Consider the following 20,500-nt stretch of genomic DNA (forward strand, 5'->3'; position numbering starts at 1 on the left):
TTTGTTAGTGGACGCGGTCCAGGTTTTTTTTTTCGTATTACAATCAGCTCATTTCATTTGAAATATAATAGTTATCTATTAAGCAACGGTTTGTTTGGTTTTTTTTCACATTAATTCCTGCACAGATCGTCAGTTTACTTCCTCAATACTTGACTTATAAACAGTTCAGTTGGTTAACATCGAATTCAACGTTCAGTGACTCCTAGTAGGACGTTTTGTAGAAAATGCTATCTAGATGTATTTCTCCGAGATTGTACACAAATTTTCTGTAAAATTCATCCCTTATTTTCCGTTAACCGGAAACAGCTGGGAAAGAAAATACTCTAGCTTTGCCAATAAAATCGTCACTCGTTACTCATTCAACTTTTAACATTAATGACTCGAAAATTAAAAAAAAAAAGATATGACGAAAGTGCATAAAGTTTGTACCAGTTCAAAAAACAACATACCACCAAGTAATATCCTGCATGTTATTGTAACTGTCCTGCAAAACCACACTCGTGCTGGCTTGCTCAGGTCGTATATCTAAATAATAGCGATAAAGCCGTGCAATTTGCTGCAAACTAAACTCTCACGATGCGAATAGTTAACAATATGCTTACGCTCGGTCTCGGTCCGAATATTCAATCAACATACATAAAAAAACTCTAGTTAACGGGTATCACCTCTCGGATTTGCCTATCTGTTAATACTCACATAAATATATAGTAGAAGTCGGTCTTATTCTTTTGTTTTCTTCGTTCTTCTTTTTATACAAGAGGTCAAGCGGAGAAATGTTACCTTTATACAAGTGCATCCTTATCAACACGGTGCTACGCCTACGAGGTGATGCGTAACGGATGCGGTGCTGAAAATTGAAATTTGGAAGAGGGAAACATTATTAGTTCACTGTATCGAGAAAAATTTCATGTTATAAACATACAATGATGATGATGTTCTGTAAAACAAATCTAGACCAACAATTGAAATAGGCGGAACAACCAAACGTAAACAATGGCTTTAAACGCAAATTCCTCGAGAATCAAAGCACATCCAAGAAATCTAACATAATCATCTGATACAGAAAACTTCCTTTATCGAATGACATTGTTAGTTTGTGTGTCAAAACTCGAGAATTTTGTGTTTAAAGCCATTGTTTACGTTTGGTTCTTCTGCCTATTTCAATTTTTGGTCTAGATATATTAGAATCGCATACCCGTCAACTTCAAAGCCAGAAAGCTTTCCATCAGATTTTCTCTAAAACATTGTTCAACCTGATTCAAACTCAACTGAGGGGGTTAGAAGGAAATAGGTATAATCACAGACAAACAGACGTAACTCTTTATTCTGGATCATCATTCACGTATTTATCGTTTAAATTCAATATCAGCAGTTTCGCGAACCACCTGTCACAGTGCTGGCATCGGACCACTTTGACGTTTCTATACAACCATATATTCTTGCATGCAACTTTGCTTACGACTTATCAAGTATATTTTCCGCGTGAAGCTCACGAGGTGTCGCTTCTAAGGTCCTTGGCGATGTGTTCATATGATATTTATCGAAAGAGTTCGTCTGTTTGTCTGTGGTATAAGCATGATGACCAGCAAATCTCGATGGAAATTTCCGGTTTTTCCCGGAATTTTGGAAATTTTCCCGGTTGTGCGATACACATTTAAATAAAGCATAGAACTGAATGCAATTGAAGCAAATAGACAATAGGTTTAATGGGTCAGTAATAAAAAGAAATCAAAATTGATCTATGTTTTAAGTAAGTTTAACATTCGCTCTGTTATTTTTACAGGATTTCTTTGGAATGTTCTCACGAAATTCTTTTAGAATTACAGAGGTCGCTTCAGAATGAAATTTATGATCAAACTACAAGCTCGAGTTTCTCACTGGGAATCACTTGAAAATTTCTTCATAACAATCGATCAGCCATTCTCTGCAGAACACAAGCGAGAATAAGAATTTCCAACAACTAACATGACACGTGACAGTTATTCACGCAGAAAAATTGATTTTTGTTTCAGGGCAGTATTTTTTCTTTATTAAGGAGATTTTCAGCCGCAGGCTGGTTCATCACCGGTAGCCCCAGTTGAGAGTTTGGAGAACCCAGAAGGGGTTCTCCTAGAGGTTGGTGAGCTCTGTTCCCCTCCCTGAAGAGAAAGACCTCGTGGTTCCCGGTGGCCTTTCCAGGTAGCTGGTCGTTCTGCAGCTCAGCGTTTCGGCGACTTGGTATTAAAACGGTAGTGCCCCGAGTTCGACGCATGCCGATTCAGCCGGTGTTAAAGGCAGACGTCCAGCGACGATTCTGATTGCCTGGTTATACGTTGGGGCTAGTCGTGTGGTAAGAGAGTCGTTGGAAAGGCAGAACAGTTCGATCAACAATCAATACGAAACTAACGATTTTAAATTGGCTCACTACTTGACTAGCCTATTGGTCCCAAGCAAATCGATTAATATACCCCATTCTAGTCGAAATTCTAGTACTACACAATGTTTGTTTTGATTCGCTATGAAAGTTTGACAGATAAAATGAGGGGTTATTGGATTTTCCTATGTTTCGAGAGGTGAATCGATTAGCTTGGGACCGAAGAGAGTACCAGAGCTGAGCCAAAAAGTTGAGCACGTTTCTTCGGGACCTTCTGGTCTTAGAGTTGCCTTTATGGTTCGATCCCGTTTACGGTGGCTTTGGTCACTTTTAGTAGAATCTCTCTGTTACTGCTCCGGTGTGATTTGGAAAGTGTCCGGCTTTAGCCGCGTGCGGCAGTTGGCTTTGATCTCATTAAAGTGTGCGTCGAACCTCAGCTACCGGTCCAAGCGTACACCAAGAACCTGGATGGTCTTCTTGTTGGGTATTGGAATATTGTTCACAACGATGGCTGTTGGTAGCGGGCGATGACGGGAGTGGCATAGTTGGGAAACCACGCTCTTTCTGCGGATAATTCAAAGCCGATCCTACAGACCCATCTTGTGGTGGCTGATACAGCAGCTTGTAATTTCCTTCGCAAAGCCTTGAGGGTGCGTCCGATAGCCAGCAGGACGATGTCGTCTGCATATACAAATATGTATATTCCTTTTGGTAGGACCCCAAAGACTCCATTCATGGTGACCATTAAAGGGTGTGTGGTGGCGCTAATTAATCAGTCACCCTATCATCTGGCTACCCTGTGAGGGAGCTGTCAGTTGCGAACTGAATCAAAAAGTGTAAACCACGTGAAGAGGAATAAAAGTTGGATTTTATTGATTAATTCCGTCGCGTTATTACTTTCTCGTCACTTCCGTCCCACATTTGGTGACCCCGACGTGATTGAAACGGGTTCCGGTCGAAAAACGCCGCAGTTGATTCGAATATCGGGAAAATACGCATTTCTCCGCGGTACGCAAACAAGATGGCGAACCCAGCTCCAGCACAGCAGAATATCGCAGCAGTGGCGGTTAAGTTGCCAGAGTTCTGGAAGAACGATCCGCACATGTGGTTCGCGCAGGCGGAGGCCCAGTTCTGTCTGGCACAGGTGACGAGAGATGAGACAAAATGTTGGCACATCGTCGCCAAAATCGACCAGTCCGTGATATGTCACGTATCGGACTTGGTTTCCAACCCTCCGGCCGAGAATAAATATGGAGCAGTAAAAGAACGATTGATCGCCCGTTTCGCTCTTTCGCCACAGGCGCGACTCGAACAATTGCTTGGCTCCTGCGACTTGGGTGACCTTCGACCCACGCATCTACTAGCCAAGATGCAGGAGAGCTCCACGGGATTGAATGTCGACGATGCATTGATGAAGATGCTGTTCCTTCAAAGGTTGCCGCCAAGTGTCCGAGCAGTTCTGAGCATAAGTGATGGAAGTTTGCAGAAATTGGCTGAGATGGCTGACAAAATGATCGATTCATCTCCGGCCACCGCCGCAGCTGTTCATGTTCCGGCTTCATCCACTGGACAAAATGCTGATTACGCCAGTTTGAAGGAGGAAATAGAAGTTCTGACAGCTGAGATTCGACGCTTGAAAACTGAGCCAACACGAAATCGTAGCAGATCTTCATCGAAACCGAGATCCCGTGGTGACGACATTTGCTGGTACCATCGGAAGTACGGAAATCGAGCGGATCGTTGCAGAGAGCCATGCGCATTCGGCCAGCAAAAAAACTAGTCGGTTGCCCATCTGAAACGGCGCAGGTGGGTACTGGTTTCGAAAGCCGCCGACTCGTAATTTTCGACAAAACAAGTCAGCTTCGCTTCCTTATTGATACCGGCTCGGACGTGTCTATCATTCCAGCGACACGGCGCGAAAAAGCAGGAGGAACTGTTCCATTTTCCTTACATGCAGCAAATGGAACAAGGATACGTACGTATGGGAGTAAATTTATTTCTGTGGATCTTGGGCTGCGACGATGCTTCAAGTGGCGCTTTCTTGTGGCGGATGTGAGCGTCGCCATAATCGGCGCGGATTTGCTAGCACATTTTGGATTGCTGGTGAATCTGAAAAGCCGGCACTTGATTGACGAAACAACAAAACTACGAACAACTGGCTGTTTATCGGAAGTGCCTCTACATGGAATAACTGCAATAGATCTCCATCACCCGTTTCGAGACATGCTTGCGTCGTATCGAGAGATATTAGTTCCACCATCTGTTCAACAGGAAGTAAAGCACGATGTCACACATCATATTGTTACGCGCGGACCACCGGTGGCTTCGAAGCCACGTCGTATGCACCCGGAGAAACTTCAAGAAGCAAGAGACGAGTTCCAAACGATGTGCGAAATGGGCATTTGTCGGCCTTCGAGCAGTAGCTGGGCAAGCCCCCTTCACTGTGTTCCCAAGAAAAATGGTGAGTGGAGGTTCGTGGGCGACTATCGCCGCCTGAACAAAGCTACTGTCCCTGATCGGTACCCAGTACCTCACGTCCACGACCTTGTCAACAGATTCCAAGGTAAGACCATTTTCACTACATTGGATCTAGTTAGAGCGTACTACAACATTCCTGTCGAAATCGCAGACATTCCGAAAACAGCCGTCATCACGCCTTTCGGTCTGTATGAGTTTATGCGCATGCCCTTTGGCCTCTGCAATGCAAGTCAGACTTTTCAGCGCTTTATGAACAAGCTTTTCGGAGATTTGGACTTCGTGATAGTTTTTATCGACGACATCTGCATAGCGTCAGTGAACGCGGCGGAGCATATGGAACACGTCAAATTAGTCCTTGAACGTCTCAAAGCAAATGGTCTAGTGATCAATGCTGAAAAGTGCGTTTTTTCACAACCGCAAGTAGAGTTTCTTGGGTATACAATTGACAAGGATGGAATACGTCCAATTACATCTCGAGTTCGTGCTGTCCTGGAATACAAAATACCAACAATGGTGAAAGATTTGCGTCGTTTTCTGGCATTGATTAACGTCTACAAACGATTCGTACCTCACGCTGTGGAAATTCAGGAACGATTACGAAAGCTTATTCCTGACAATCGAAAAAACGATAGCAGAAAAATTTCATGGGACGAAGAAGCATCTCGTTGTTTCGAACGTTGTAAGCAGTCACTAGCTGAGGCAACATTGCTTCACTATCCTGACGCCTCAAAGCCTCTTGGACTTATGGTAGACGCGTCTAACTGCGCAGCGGGTGCCGTTTTGCAGCAATTCGATAGTGGAAGCTGGAAACCCATCGGATTCTTTTCTCAAAAATTTTCTTCGAGCCAACAGAAGTACTCAACCTTCGGAAGAGAACTTACAGCTGCAAAAGAAGCGGTGAAATACTTTCGACATCTTGTCGAAGGGCGACAATTCACAATTTTCACTGACCACTTTCCACTCACTTATGCCTTAACCACAAATCCGAGCAGTCGGCTTCCCCACGAAGAACGGTATCTGGCATTTATAGCAGAATTCACGAGTGATATTCGCCACATAAGTGGAAAGGATAATATCGTTGCAGACGCTCTTTCAAGAGTTGATGCTGTAACAGCCGGGATTGATTTTGATGTGATCGCCAAGGACCAACAAAATGATCAGCAACTGAAGAAACTTTTGTCGTCCAAAGATACTTCCTTGAAGCTCGAATCTCGGACATTCCCTCATTTGCGTTCACCGTTAATTGTTGATGTATCCACTAACAACAATATTCGTCCTTACGTTCCAGAGAACCACCGGGCCAGCATAATGTCACAACTTCATGGGTTAGCTCATCCCGGTGCACGTGCTACAAGGCGATTGATCGTAGATCGGTTTGTTTGGCCCTGCATGAATAAGGATATCTGTCAATTTGTCAGGACATGCCAGCAATGTCAACGTTCAAAAATAACTAGACATACCGTAGCACCATTCTCAAGCTTCGACATACCTAAGGCACGCTTCCGGAACATCCACATAGACCTCGTTGGACCACTTACGCCTTCTTGTGGACATCGTTACTTGCTGACGATCATTGATCGTTTTTCACGATGGGCTGAAGCAATTCCACTGAGCGAAATGACTGCGCCAACCGTCGCCAAGGCTTTATACGCGGGTTGGATATCTCGTTTTGGGACTCCAGAGACAATCACATCCGACCAAGGGCGGCAGTTTGAGTCGGAGGTATTCAAGGAACTCACGCGTTTGCTTGGCGTACACCATATTCACACCACTGCATATCATCCGCAGTCAAACGGAATCATCGAACGATTTCACCGTACACTAAAAGCATCTCTTATGTGTGCAGGTGGGCGTGATTGGCACGACCGCCTTCCTTTGGTTCTGCTAGGACTTCGATCGGCTTATCGAGAGGACTTAAAGTGTTCATCTGCAGAACTAGTATATGGTCAAGCACTCAGGATTCCGGGAGAATTTTATGATCCTCCTACAGCAAACGTCGATCGTACTGAACTATCCAGTTTTCTGCACAAAACATTCAGCGAACTAAATGCGCCTACTCCGACTCACCATGCAAAGGAAAGGCCGTTTGTGCATCAAAAATTGAAGGATTGCAGTCATGTCTTCATTCGGGTGGACTCAGTCAAGAAACCGTTCCAGCAACCTTACGAGGGACCCTACCAGGTTTTAAAAAAAACTGACAAATTTTTTGAAATCTCAATTGGAGGAAAACAGCGCACCATATCAATCGACCGTATTAAACCTGCTTTCTTATGTAATAGCAGCTTCTCCAATCACCCCCAGGACGATAAGAAAACTGTAGTTACACAATCAGGACACAGGGTTCGTTTCCTAGTGTAACTGGAGGGGCATATGTGGTGGCGCTAATTAATCAGTCACCCTATCATCTGGCTACCCTGTGAGGGAGCTGTCAGTTGCGAACTGAATCAAAAAGTGTAAACCACGTGAAGAGGAATAAAAGTTGGATTTTATTGATTAATTCCGTCGCGTTATTACTTTCTCGTCACTTCCGTCCCACAGGTGATACGGTCAAAATTTGGTCAATATCAACTTGACGTATTTCTTTCAATTTTGCATTTAAAAAACCTGAACACCCCTCATTTTGAAGGTGTGTGTGTGTAGAATGTTGCTCCTATTTTGATATTGGAATTCACTCTTCAGTTGTCAAAATGCCGTCCAAGCAAGAAGAGCAGCGTATCAAAATTTTGCTCGCGCATCGCGAAAATCCGAGCTACTCGCACGCAAAGTTGGCAAAATCGCTAAAAGTTGCCAAATGAGCCGTTACAAATGTAATTAAAGTGTTTGGGGAACGTTTGTCGACAGCCAGGAAGTCTGGATCGGGGGGAAATCGAAAACCGGAAGCCGCTGAGACGACAAAGAGAGTTGCCGGTAGTTTCAAGCGAAACCCTAACCTCTCTCTCCGAGATGCCGCAAATAAGCTGGGTGTATCGTCTACAACCGTGCATCGAGCCAAAAAACGAGCCGGACTATCGACTTACAAGAAGGTAGTGACTCCAAATCGCGATGATAAACAAAATACGACTGCCAAAGCGCGATCCCGGATGCTGTACACGACGATGCTGACAAAGTTTGACTGCGTGGTAATGGACGACGAAACCTACGTCAAAGCCGACTACAAGCAGCTTCCGGGACAGTAGTTTTATACGGCAAAAGGAAGGGGAAAGGTAGCAGATGTTTTCAAGCACATGAAACTGTCAAAGTTCGCAAAGAAATATCTGGTTTGGCAAGCCATCTGTACCTGTGGCTTGAAAAGCAGCATTTTCATAGCTTCCGGGACTGTCAACCAAGACATTTACGTGAAAGAGTGTTTGAATAAACGTCTGCTGCCTTTCCTGAAGAAACACGGTTGTTCCGTACTGTTTTGGCCGGATTTGGCATCTTGCCATTACGGTAAAAAGGCCATGGAGTGGTACGCCGCCAACAACGTGCAGGTGGTTCCCAAGGACAAGAACCCTCCCAACACGCCAGAGCTCCGCCCAATTGAGAAATACTGGGCTATTGTCAAGCGGAACCTAAAGAAGACCAAAAAAACTGCTAAGGGCGAGCAGCAGTTCAAGGCAAACTGGCTTTCTGCGGCGAAGAAGGTGGACAAGGTGGCTGTACAAAATCTGATGGCAGGGGTCAAGCGTAAGGCCCGGCAATTCGGATTTGGAAAAGCGGAAGCCTAACTGAATATTTTTCCTGAATTTTATACTAATTGAACTTGAAAAAGAAATTTAATTTGATTTTTTAAATAAACGATTTCACCGATTTACACGCGTTTTCCCTTGACCAAATTTTGACCGTATCACCCTTTAAAATGGTGACCGCTATGACGGATCCCTGTGGGAATCCAGTTTCTTCCGCCCGGGTTGAGGAGCGGTGGTTCCCGATCATCACCTGAAAGCTTCTGCCGCAAAGGAAATTTTTAACAAAGTTTAGAATGTGGCTACCCAGACCCCAGTCAGCCAACTGTTTGATGACTTGGGGGGTGCAGGGGCGGTTATACCATAGAGGTAACTCTAAGACTAGAAGGTCTCGAAGAAACGTGCTCAACTTTTTGGCTCAGCTCTGGTACTCTCTTCGGTCCCAAGCTAATCGATTCACCCCTCGAAACATAGGAAAAACCAATAACCCTCATTTTATCTGTCAAACTTTCATAGCGAATCAAAACAAACATTGCGTAGTACTAGAATGTCAACTAGAATGGGGTACGTTAATCGTTTGCTTGGGAGCAATAGGGTAGTCAAGTAGTGAGCCAATTTAAAATCGTTAGATTCGTATTGATTGTTGGTTATACGCTAAATCCAGGGCCGCTACGTCGACTTGGAGTTCCTCATCCATCGCCTCTTGAAGTACATCTCCCAGGCCAGTAAAGTACGTTCCGTTGCCGTGACCGAATCTGAACCCATGCTGTCGGTGATCGAGATGGTCGTTGTCCTCGAGAAAGCGAATTAGACGGCGATTGACCATCCGGGGGTCTAATGTATTTTGTTATTGATTCAAACATATTATATCACTATTTCAACTAAACATATTTTTGAATCAACAAAATGGTTTTTAGAATCAACAAACAGATTATTTACTCTACAACCGGTTTGTTGATTCGAAAATATTTTTTTTAATTAATAGAAAAAATATATTAGGCACTGAGCCAAAAATATATCCATTTGAATCAAGGGGTTGGTCATTCCGCACAGTGTGCCAAAAACACAGTTGGGCACACTTATTGACACTGTTTGGCACCCATGGTTGGAAATCGTCATTATCTTTGAAGTTACTGGCAACACTGTACTATCTCTGCGCCTGACCAGTGAATGCGTCAAATTATTGTTGTTTACACAATACCATTTTTGGATTCGTATAACGGCAACCGCTAGTTTACGGTCAAAACCAGCCACAGATTCTGCAAAACCGAGTTGGATTCCCCAGTAGCGCACATCTTAATGCCTGTCCGAAGCAGTACACTATCAGGACATTTAATAAGTACCGTATATTCTAAATATTTTTTACAGCAATGAATGTTTTTCAACTTTTATATTTTTAAAACAAGTGCTGAGGATCCAAGAGTCGATTCGTTAGTAAGATGTTTAATGGAAATTAAGGCATTTGCACTATTTTTTTAGTTTTGTGACCGAACTTCAGTATTTTGATTTGGAGTTACTTTGATAATGCTCGATGAATGTAGAAAAAAAATGGGTGAAACTCAAACAATTTAGTTCTAGCAATATGAAACTTTGAATGAGTATATAATCATAAAACATCATAAGCAATAAGAATACAACATTGAATTTGTGATGGCTAAATCGGAATACATTTCATAAGTGATGGTTTGAGTGTTTTTCAAACAGGCGAAAAACACGCAAATTGTTTTTAATATGTTTGTAAAATATGGAACACATACTATATCAAGTTTATATACGATATCAACAGAAATACCCTAAGCTACAATATGGAACCAATTTTTCAAATTTGGAAAAAGCGCAGCGAGTAAATTTAATCTTTATATTATACTATCAAAGCTAACAGCTTTATCAAAGATACCCCGTTTTACGGTACATCAAAATCAGGGCAATCGATACTGCGTTGAAAATGAGAGAACAGCTGACTACGGACTTATGTCAAAACATTCGATCTACCAGGACCAGGTTGACTGTTGCCCAAATGTGCACAAGGCCGTTCCGGTGGTACTGGTAGTGACGGACGCTTAAAACATCGAAGACTGGATGGTGAGAGTAGCAACATCGGCGAACACAACCGCTTTTGGCACCACTTTTCGAATCCATCCACCTGCTGACACCGCTGAAGCAGCTAGCCTTAGCAACAGGAGCACCTTCGTCACATTGGTTCAGGATTTGAACTCTTCGAATCGTGCTTCTTCGTTATCGCGGTCCGTTGTCAAGTAGCAATCATCTCCGCTTCTCCCGTGCCTGATTGATGACCAGCTTCACGTTTTCGTCAACTTTATGCCAACAATCTTGCTTTCCAAAATGCAACGACGGCTGGTACGAATAGATAGTGTGAGCTCGTTCCAGCGGTTGAAACATCAGCAGAAGCTTGCTGCAGCGACTGTAAATTTTGAATGCCATCAGAATGCGTTACGATGTTGTCTTTGTTGAGCGGTCTGAGGAACTTGATCGCCATCTTCCGGTCGGGCCAGTTTGTCCGGTATGAGCATGTCCTAGCATGGAGTGCCTCTGGATCATCGGCTCTTGGTTCGGATTCCACTGCTAGGTGTGTTGTTGCTTCAAAACAAAACATTTGAACTGTCGAATAAACCGGGACGCCAAACATGCCATTATTCACAAGCAAACAATGTAAGTCCGATGACTGGCACTCTCGGCACTGCCAGCACAGCTGCGGCAACACACTGAGAAAAAAGTTAGTGCAAAATGACTGTGTAGAGTGGCCACTAGACTGTCCCACATTTATATGGGGGATTTTTTTATCAGTTTTTTCAACGGGCCAACCTCTAAATTAATGCCATTAGGTGAGAAAACCACTCTCTGAAAATTACGGATCATTCGGATGTAACACGAGCTGGCGCTTTTGATTAAAAATTTATATGGGGATATTGGTTAAAATATGTGGAGAAATAACATTCCTACACTCTTTCGTGCATAGAACTGGATCAGCAAACACGATTAAGCTCAGAATGTCAGCACACGTAGCTTAAACTATAAGGAACAACTTTGGATTTTTGGTTGAAATTTTCATATACAAAATGCTTATATACATTCAAAAGCAAATATCTCAACAAAACTGACTAGATTCATGATGCAATCTTCAGCAAAGTTGTTACTCATTATTTGAACTACAAGTTTTGAAAATCTGAATCAAATCGAGAATAAGGAAACTTTTTTTTTTTATGATCGATAGAGTGTAGATGTGTTTTTTTTTTCCCAATGCAAAATTCAAACTAAAAGCGCCAGCTCATGTTACATCCGAATGAGCTGTGGACCAGTCTAGTGGCCACCCCTTGATTTGAATTTAAAAATCATTTCTCTGCGTGTTTGCTATGTCACATATAGTAAATGTAAGTAAATGCTTCGAGATAGAGCAATTTTCTAGAAATTCATAGAACATTCCGGAAAATCCTGGAATATTTTACGTGAAATTCTCTGGACTTCATCGAGATTCTTCTGACTTAATCGGAGAAAAAAGAGAGAACTTAATCGGAGAAAGAAGAACTCTTGACTTGGAAGTGAAAACTTCTCTCCTTAACCGGAGAAAAAAGTAGCTCCTAGAATCGAGAAACAGTGTCTGACCTAGAAAGCGAAAGACTCTCCCTAACCGGAGAAGAAAGTAGCTTTTGGCGGCGACATTAGCTTTGAAAGAGCGGAAGCTTATTTTCTGAGAAAAGAAAGGATTTTCCTTTTTCTGGGTAGTTAAAGTTATGATTCGTAATTATAATTTCTTAAAATTGTGATAGTTGGAAGTGCAAAAAGGAACGAGAGTAAAATTTGTTGAACTATTTGAGATTTTGCCAAGACGGTCCTCCAACATTATATGTTGGACGATGGAATGGTTGATGTAGCAGCCACCGCCTTGGATGTATTCGAGCAGTTCGAATGGTCGGATGGTATAGATTTTGTTTGGTTGTTGACTTTCCGATTAAAACTCAAGCACCGCTTGTCATGACCGGCCCAAGATTTCCAGCGTCGACCACGGCTACACAAATTAGCGATGCAGCTCCCACGGCTGCGGCTGATTCCAATGCTGCTGCTGCTGTTCCTTCTGCTGGTCCGTCTCCTCTAAAATTCGTCAAAAAAGACGGACCAGCAGCAGCATTGGAAGCAGCCGCAGCCGTGGGAGCTGCATCGCTAGCCAGTAGCCATGGCCGGAAACCTCGGTTAGGTCAAGATACCGCTGTCAGCTGTTCTTCGTATGAGAGGAAATGTGGATGCGACTGCCGTCACGGTTGTAACGATTTTGAGAATCCATGGCAAGACTTGGTGGAGATTCACGGTTGTTTTGAAAATAATTTGACTAGGAGTGGCAACGTCAATAACAAATTTTGACACATGCACACTGCGCGGGCGCAGAAAAAGTTCAGTGTTGCCAGTAACTTGAAGATTATAAAAATTGTAACCATGGGTGCCAAACAACGTCAATAACTGCACCCCGATGTGCCCCAGTTTGATTTTGGCACACTGTGTAGAGTGACCAACCCCTTGGTTATTCGTGATTTGAACTCGTGACTTTGGCGTGGTAGCCAGTACGCTGGGGTCGCTCCCTGAGCTTCTTTAAAGTTCTCTAGACCAGTTTTTTTTAAAGAATTTTATACAAGTGCCCACTATTCTTCTGAAATTAATTGAATTTCCTGACGTTTTGAAAATTTTATTCAAGCTCGCGTAACTTTCCCCTAATTTTCTCCGAACCTCTTTGGACTGTCCTGAAGATTTCGATTTTGCTTCCCTGAAGTTCGCTAAGTTCTGATGATCCGGAAATTATCCATATAACTTCCCTGAAGATTCCGCAATGTCTCTGAAGTTTTCGGAACATTCCTGAAATCATCATCGAAGTACTAGAAACTTTCCTGAGTATAGTGGAACTACCTAAAAAATTATGATCTCCTATAAAATTCTCTAGACTCATGGAATTTATCCTTAGAGTCTCTTCGAATTTAAAATGTTAGTTCCAAAAATTTATTGAAGCTTCCTGATTATTTTTTAAATTTGATTTAACTCTTCCATGAAATTCACCTCAGTAATGTCTTGAAAGTCATTCCGTCTCGCACGCTGAGCCGATCAAGTCGCATCGGTCTCGTTGTACGACACTAGTTTTTGAGTTTTTGAGTTTTTCCCCACGCGAGGGTTTTTTCTCGCCAAAGTTAGTTGGCATAGTGTTAAGACAACTAGTGCGCGAGTGAGGAAGCCGTTAATCATACGCCGAGCGCTTTGATTACGGTCCAGCTTTAACATCAACATCTGTAAAATCATCACCACTATCGGCCCATTGATAGCAACAACGAAAGCACGTTAAATTGCCTACCGAGGCGAAAGAGGCATACCAGCTGCAAGGCTATCGACCCACCAGCCGTTGGGGAATACAATAGCATCGCACCAGTCATCTGCCGCCTCAGTGCAATAGGTATACCGTGTCGCTTTGTTTTCACCAGTATCGCATCTCCCCGCATGGTCCAGTATTAGATTAGGCTGGGTCATAATTAGGGTGATCCAAAATCTTGTAAATAGTATATATCTATAATTATTTTTTTTCTTGATTTTTTTTTTCTCGTACTATTTTTAAGTAGAGTATAGTTAGGGTGATCCAATTTTTTTTTTCAGTATATATATATATTTTTTTTCTATTTTTTTTTCTTGGTTTTTTTTTTGTTTCTTTCATATTACTCTTTAGTAGAGTAAAACTATATCAATTTTTTTTTGTTTATTTTTGCATTTTTGTTTTTCTATTTTTGATATTATTTGAAATTACTGTAATTATTTGTAAAATATTTACCAAAAACACCATTGCGGCGATATTTAACCGCAATGGATGAAAATGATAAAGGCGGGGGATGGTCGCTTTCCATCTCAGACGACGAAACTCTTGATTCCACCTCACACGAAAGTCTCGAGGAAGTTGTGGAAATGGAAACCCTTGACTTTCCAGTTGACTCGCTCTCCAGCAAAAATACTGGAGCATATCCCAAGAAAAGATATCGCCCACAACCCTCTCCTCCACCATCTCCTCCTCGTCCACCTGCACCCCCCACACCATTGCCCCCGAAAACCTCTGCGCTCCCCCGCCTAAAGGCTTACCCAGAAGCCTCGAAAGGCCCATGGGTTGTTTTTTTCCGGCCCAAACAAAAACCTTTGAACATTCCGAGGATCTCTAAGGATCTAACAACACATTTTTCGGCCGTTACCGATATTTTCAAGGTAACACCAATAAAACTGCGCGTTACCGTTGATGACCGGAAGCAGGCTAACCAAATTGTTGCGTGCGAGCTTTTTTCATTGGAATACCGAGTCTACATACCCAGTAGTGAGGTAGAAATTGAAGGAGTGGTCACCGAAGCGAGTTTGACTAGTGATGATTTCTTGGATCCCGATTCCTTCGGAATCTTTAAAAACCGTGCCCTGCCGAAGGTGAAGATATTGGACTGCCTTCAAATGCAGTCAGTATCCGTAGTAGGCTCCAAAAAAACGTATTCCTTGTCAAACTCGTTTCGTGTGACCTTTTCGGGTTCAGCGTTACCTCACTACGTCGCTATTGGCAAGGTTCGGCTGCCTGTACGTCTGTTTGTACCTCGGGTAATGAACTGCTCGAAATGTAAACAACTTGGTCATACATCGGACTACTGCTCGAACAAACCACGCTGCGATCAGTGTGGCGAGCAACATCAAGAGGGCCCTTGCGGTGCTCCTCCAAAATGCGTGTACTGCAAGGAAAGTCTGCATACCCTGACTGACTGCCCGAGGTACAAACAGCAGGGAGAAAAACTTAAGCGGTCTCTGCAAGCTCGCTCCAAGAGAACACTAGCAGAACTCTTGAAGAATACCGCTTCATCTTCCCAGACCACACCAAAAAACAGTAACACGTTTTCCATTTTGCCAGTTGATGATCTAGACTCTGACTCAGAGGGCGGTGAGGGTAGTCCGTTTGTCTTTAAAGGCAATACGAGAAAACGAGCAAAAAAACACACCACCGAAAAGCCTCGTAAGGCCACTCGTACGGACCACCCTCCCACCTTGGAAAAATCAAGAGGTAACGGAAATGCACCGAAACCCATTCCACCGGGTTTTCAACCTTGTAATTATGACAAGAACTTTCCGTCACTTCCAGGATCATCTAAAACCCCAGATGTCCCAGTTTTTCGGCCAGAAAAGCAGCTGAATAATCAGCAAGAACATGCCCCCATGTTCACGTTTTCTGGTATTGTGGATAGCTTCTTCAGTATATTCAATATCTCTGACTCAACGAGGAGCATTATTAATTTAGTGCTGCCAATGGTGAAAAATCTTTTGAAGCAACTAGCTTCTAGGTGGTCCTTCCTTGCATCGATCATATCCTTTGATGGATAATTCTCCGAATGAGGTCGGGGATATGATCTCTGTTCTTCAGTGGAACTGTAGAAGTCTTATGCCAAAACTTGACACATTTAAATTTTTAGTTAACAACTCACTTTCTGATGCATTTGCCCTTTGTGAAACATGGCTCTCTTCAGACAACGATCTTGCTTTCCACGATTTCAACATTATACGCCTTGACCGCGCAGATTCGTATGGAGGGGTGCTTCTGGGGATCAACAAGCTCCATTCCTTCTATAGAATCGATCTGCCTTCAGTGACAGGCATTGAAGCAGTTGCATGTCAGGTTAATATTCGAGGTAAATGCCTCAGTATTGCCTTAGTATATCTTCCACCGAAAACCGCGATCTCTCGTCAAAGTTTCGCGGATATCTGCACGGCTATGCCGGAGCCACGGTTGATCTTGGGAGATTTTAACTCTCACGGTACAGGCTGGGGGGAACTGTACGACGACAACCGCTCAACCTTGATATACGACATGTGCGACTTCTTCAAAATGACAATTCTGAACACCGGGGAAGCAACACGAGTAGCCAAACCTCCAGCAAAAATAAGCAGATTAGACCTCTCACTTTGTTCGAGTTCACTATCGTTGGATTGCTCGTGGAAAGTAATTCAAGATCCCTACGGTAGTGACCATTTGCCAATCAAAATTTCTATTACCAATGGTTCATCTTCTACTCGCTCGGTCGACATCCCGTACGATCTTACGAAAAACATTGACTGGCGAAAATTCGCGTCCGCGGTTCTTGATGCCAGTCAATCGGTTGACGTACTTCCTCCGCTGGACGAGTACTCCTTTCTCGCGCGTGTCATCATCGATTGTGCGCTGCGAGCACAGACGAAACGTGTTCCGGGTGTTTCCGTCCGCAAGCGACCTCCCACCCCGTGGTGGGATAAGGATTGCACCGACGCGAACAGCGAGAAGTCCGCCGCGTTTAAACGCTTCCGCAAACACGGTAAGGTCGGGGATTTCGAGCGGTACACCGACCTCGAGAAAACCTTTAAGGACTTAATTAAAGCAAAAAAACGCGGATACTGGCGTCGGTTCGTCGATGGTTTGTCGCGAGAGACTTCCATGAGAACACTCTGGAATTTCGGCAGGAGAATGCGAAACGCGTCATCACCGATTAATGAAGACAAGGAGTACTCGGACAGATGGATTTTCAGCTTCGCGCGGAAAGTTTGCCCGGATTCGGTACCGGTTCAAACCAACGTTCGTGATCGTCCGTCGGGTAATAACGAAGTAGATTCCCCGTTTTCGATGGTGGAATTCTCACTTGCTCTCCTTTCATGTAACAACTCAGCTCCAGGAATGGATAGAATCAAGTTCAACTTGCTCAAAAATCTCCCAGACGTCACGAAGAGACGCTTGTTGAACTTATTCAATCAATTTTTGGAGCACAACATTGTTCCGGATGATTGGAGGGAAGTAAGAGTTATCGCCATTCGAAAACCCGGTAAACCCGCGTCGGATTATAACTCGTATCGTCCCATCGCGATGCTGTCCTGTATACGGAAATTGTTGGAGAAAATGATTCTTTTTCGTCTAGACAAATGGGTCGAGTCGAATGGTTTACTTTCAGATACGCAATTTGGATTTCGGAGAGGCAAAGGAACGAGCGACTGTCTTGCGTTGCTTTCAACTGAAATTCAACTGGCCTATGCGCAAAAACAGCAAATGGGTTCAGTTTTCTTGGACATTAAGGGGGCTTTTGATTCTGTTTGTATCGATGTCCTTTCGGATAAACTCCACGATAGTGGGCTTTCACCAATTATGAACAACTATTTGAGCAACTTGTTGTCTGAGAAATATATGAGCTTTTCTCATGGAAACTCGACAACTTCACGAATTAGTTACATGGGTCTCCCCCAGGGTTCATGTTTAAGCCCCCTTCTTTATAATTTTTATGTAAAAGACATTGATGGTTGTCTTGATGAAAATTGCTCGCTTAGGCAGCTTGCAGATGACGGGGTTGTGTCCGTTATAGGGCCAAGTGCACCGGACCTGCAAGGACCATTGCAAGATACCTTAGACAATTTGTCTACTTGGGCAATGAAGCTGGGTATCGAATTCTCTCCGGAGAAAACTGAGTTGGTTGTTTTTTCTAGGAAGCATCATCCTGCACAGTTACAGCTTCAACTAAAGGGTAGAACAATCACTCAAAGTATATCTTTCAAGTATTTAGGTGTCTGGTTCGATTCCAAAAGCACGTGGGGAAAACATATTGCGTATGTGAAACAAAAATGCCAACAAAGAATCAATTTTCTTCGTACAATTACTGGAACTTGGTGGGGAGCACACCCGGAAGATCTGATCAGGTTGTATCGAACAACCATCTTGTCGGTTCTAGAGTACGGTAGCTTCTGTTTTCAATCCGCGGCGAAAACACATATCCTGAAGCTGCAACGGGTTCAATACCGTTGCATCCGAATCGCGCTTGGCTGTATGCACTCGACGCATACGATGAGCCTCGAAGTACTCGCGGGTGTTCTCCCACTGACAGATCGTTTCGCGGAACTGTCCTTCCGGTTTCTTATCCGTTGTGAAGTAATGAACCCATTGGTAATAGAAAATTTTGAGAAGCTGCTCGACAGAAATCCTCAAACAAGATTCATGAGTCTCTATTACGAGTACATGACGCTGGAGATTGGCCCTTCTTCATTCAATTCCTCTCGTGTTTGCCTCCAAGACTTTTATAGTTCCTCTGTAAATTTTGATCTGACCATGTTGCAAGAAATCCGTGGAATACCAGATCACCATCGGTCGATGGTTGTTCCCTTAATTTTTGCAAACAAGTACCACCATGTTAGTAACAATAAGAGTTTTTTCACAGATGGGTCAACTATAAACGCTTCCACTGGATTTGGAGTATTCAACGAATTTCATAGCGCCTCATATCAACTGCAAAAACCCTGTTCCGTATACGTTGCGGAACTAGCAGCCATATTTTACGCAGTAGAGCAAATTGCCTCACTACCATCTGATCACTATTTTATTTTTACTGATAGCCTTAGCTCGTTGGAGGCTATTCGATCAATGAGGCCGATGAAGCACTCCTCGTATTTCCTGACCGAAATCCGAGCTAAATTGAGTACTTTATCTAACTGCTCCTATACTATCACCTTAGTTTGGGTCCCATCTCATTGCTCAATTCCGGGTAATGAGAAAGCGGACTCGCTAGCTAAGGTGGGCGCTATGGAAGGCGATATTTTTGATCGACAAATCGCCTTTGCGGAATTTTTTTCAATTTCCCGTCAGCACGTCCTCACCAACTGGCAACAAAAATGGAATGAGAGTGATCTGGGAAGATGGTTACATTCTATTCTCCCACAGGTGTCGAACAAGCCATGGTTCAAAGGATTGGACATGAGCCGTGACTTTATACGTGTCATGTCAAGGCTCATGTCCAATCACTACTCGTTAGACTCGCATTTCTTCCGAATCGGGCTCGCAGGCAGCAATTTGTGCGCTTGTGGTAGTGGCTATCACGATATCGACCACGTACTTTGGTCATGCACCCTACATTGTGTTGCTAGATCCGAGTTATCCGCATCCCTCAGGGCCCGAGGAAAACAACCTATGCGGCCCGTTAGAGACATCTTGGCGAGCCGAGATCTCGATTATTTTAATTTAATTTATGTGTTTTTAAAACGGATCGATCTGAGGATTTAGTAGTTAGTGTCATCTTGTGTTCTCTCAAGTTGCTAGGTCTCCATCGGTGTACCCCCATGTTTGTCTTTTTCTCCAGTATGTCGCTTAGTTCTAGATCAAGAGCACATTGCTCTAAAAAACCTTGTGTTCTCAATCCCTACCCTGCCACCCGTTTGTTACAATTTGTTACCCCTAACCTCGAGAAAGCCGCGAGTAATCGGCCCCCGCTTTACTAACGTTAGTTTTAAGTAATTTTGTACCCAAACGATGAATATCGGCTCCGCAAAGCTACGGCAAATGAGCCTGGAAAAATAAACGCATTATAAAAAAAAAAAAAAAAATGTCTTGAAAGTCTGATCAGAATTATCTTTTCTCTGGACGGATTTCTTTAATTTGATAGTCATTCATTGCTACCAACATTGATAAAAAAGAGACATTCGTCCAATAGCCATATCGGTTCATTGTCTTAGCCAAAATTAAATTTTACACCGATTTTCGTACTTCCAGTAGGTACTATTTTATATTGTTGCTTTCAAATTCCGTTTTTTTTAATTAAAAAAAAATAAAAAATATGACAAAATATAATGCAAATTAGCTTTGAGGAAAAGGGATGTAAGTGCACTTACTCTTCTTTCCCTACAAGTGAAAAAGAACTGCTAAAATACTGATTTTTTTCAATTCTCTAAAATAAGCTCTAAAAATTAGTGCAATTAGCTCCTTCTTTTTCAATTTTGTCACTTACTCCACTTTAATTCTAACCCCCTGAACTATCTACCTCTTAAGAGAGTAGAAAAGCTATTATGCACAAACCCCGTCAGGGAAAGAACGGGTTATGTGAAATTTCTTCTAATACTTAAATTCACCAACACTCAACCCTCCTCCATCAACTCGAAGACGGAACGCCTAGACAATCACTTGTGACATTGAAGATTCATTCCAACGACAAACGGACGGGTAATG

At 43.1% G+C, this 20,500-nt stretch overlaps 1 protein-coding gene across 1 annotated transcript in view; it reads right to left on the reverse strand.

The window, feature by feature from the left end:
* ifc (delta4-sphingolipid-FADS-like protein ifc) overlaps positions 1 to 20,500 on the reverse strand; it is a 33,279-nt gene continuing 12,779 nt past the window's right edge. The window contains exon 2 of the mRNA XM_065221855.1: positions 1 to 847. The gene's annotated coding sequence lies outside the window, so the exon portion shown is untranslated. The remainder of the gene's footprint in view (positions 848 to 20,500) is intronic.

Source organism: Ochlerotatus camptorhynchus, unplaced genomic scaffold (assembly GCF_037179485.1).
Source record: "Ochlerotatus camptorhynchus isolate MF236.1 unplaced genomic scaffold, CSIRO-AGI_Acam_v1.1 ptg000150l, whole genome shotgun sequence".
NCBI classification, from domain to species: Eukaryota; Metazoa; Arthropoda; class Insecta; order Diptera; family Culicidae; genus Ochlerotatus; species Ochlerotatus camptorhynchus.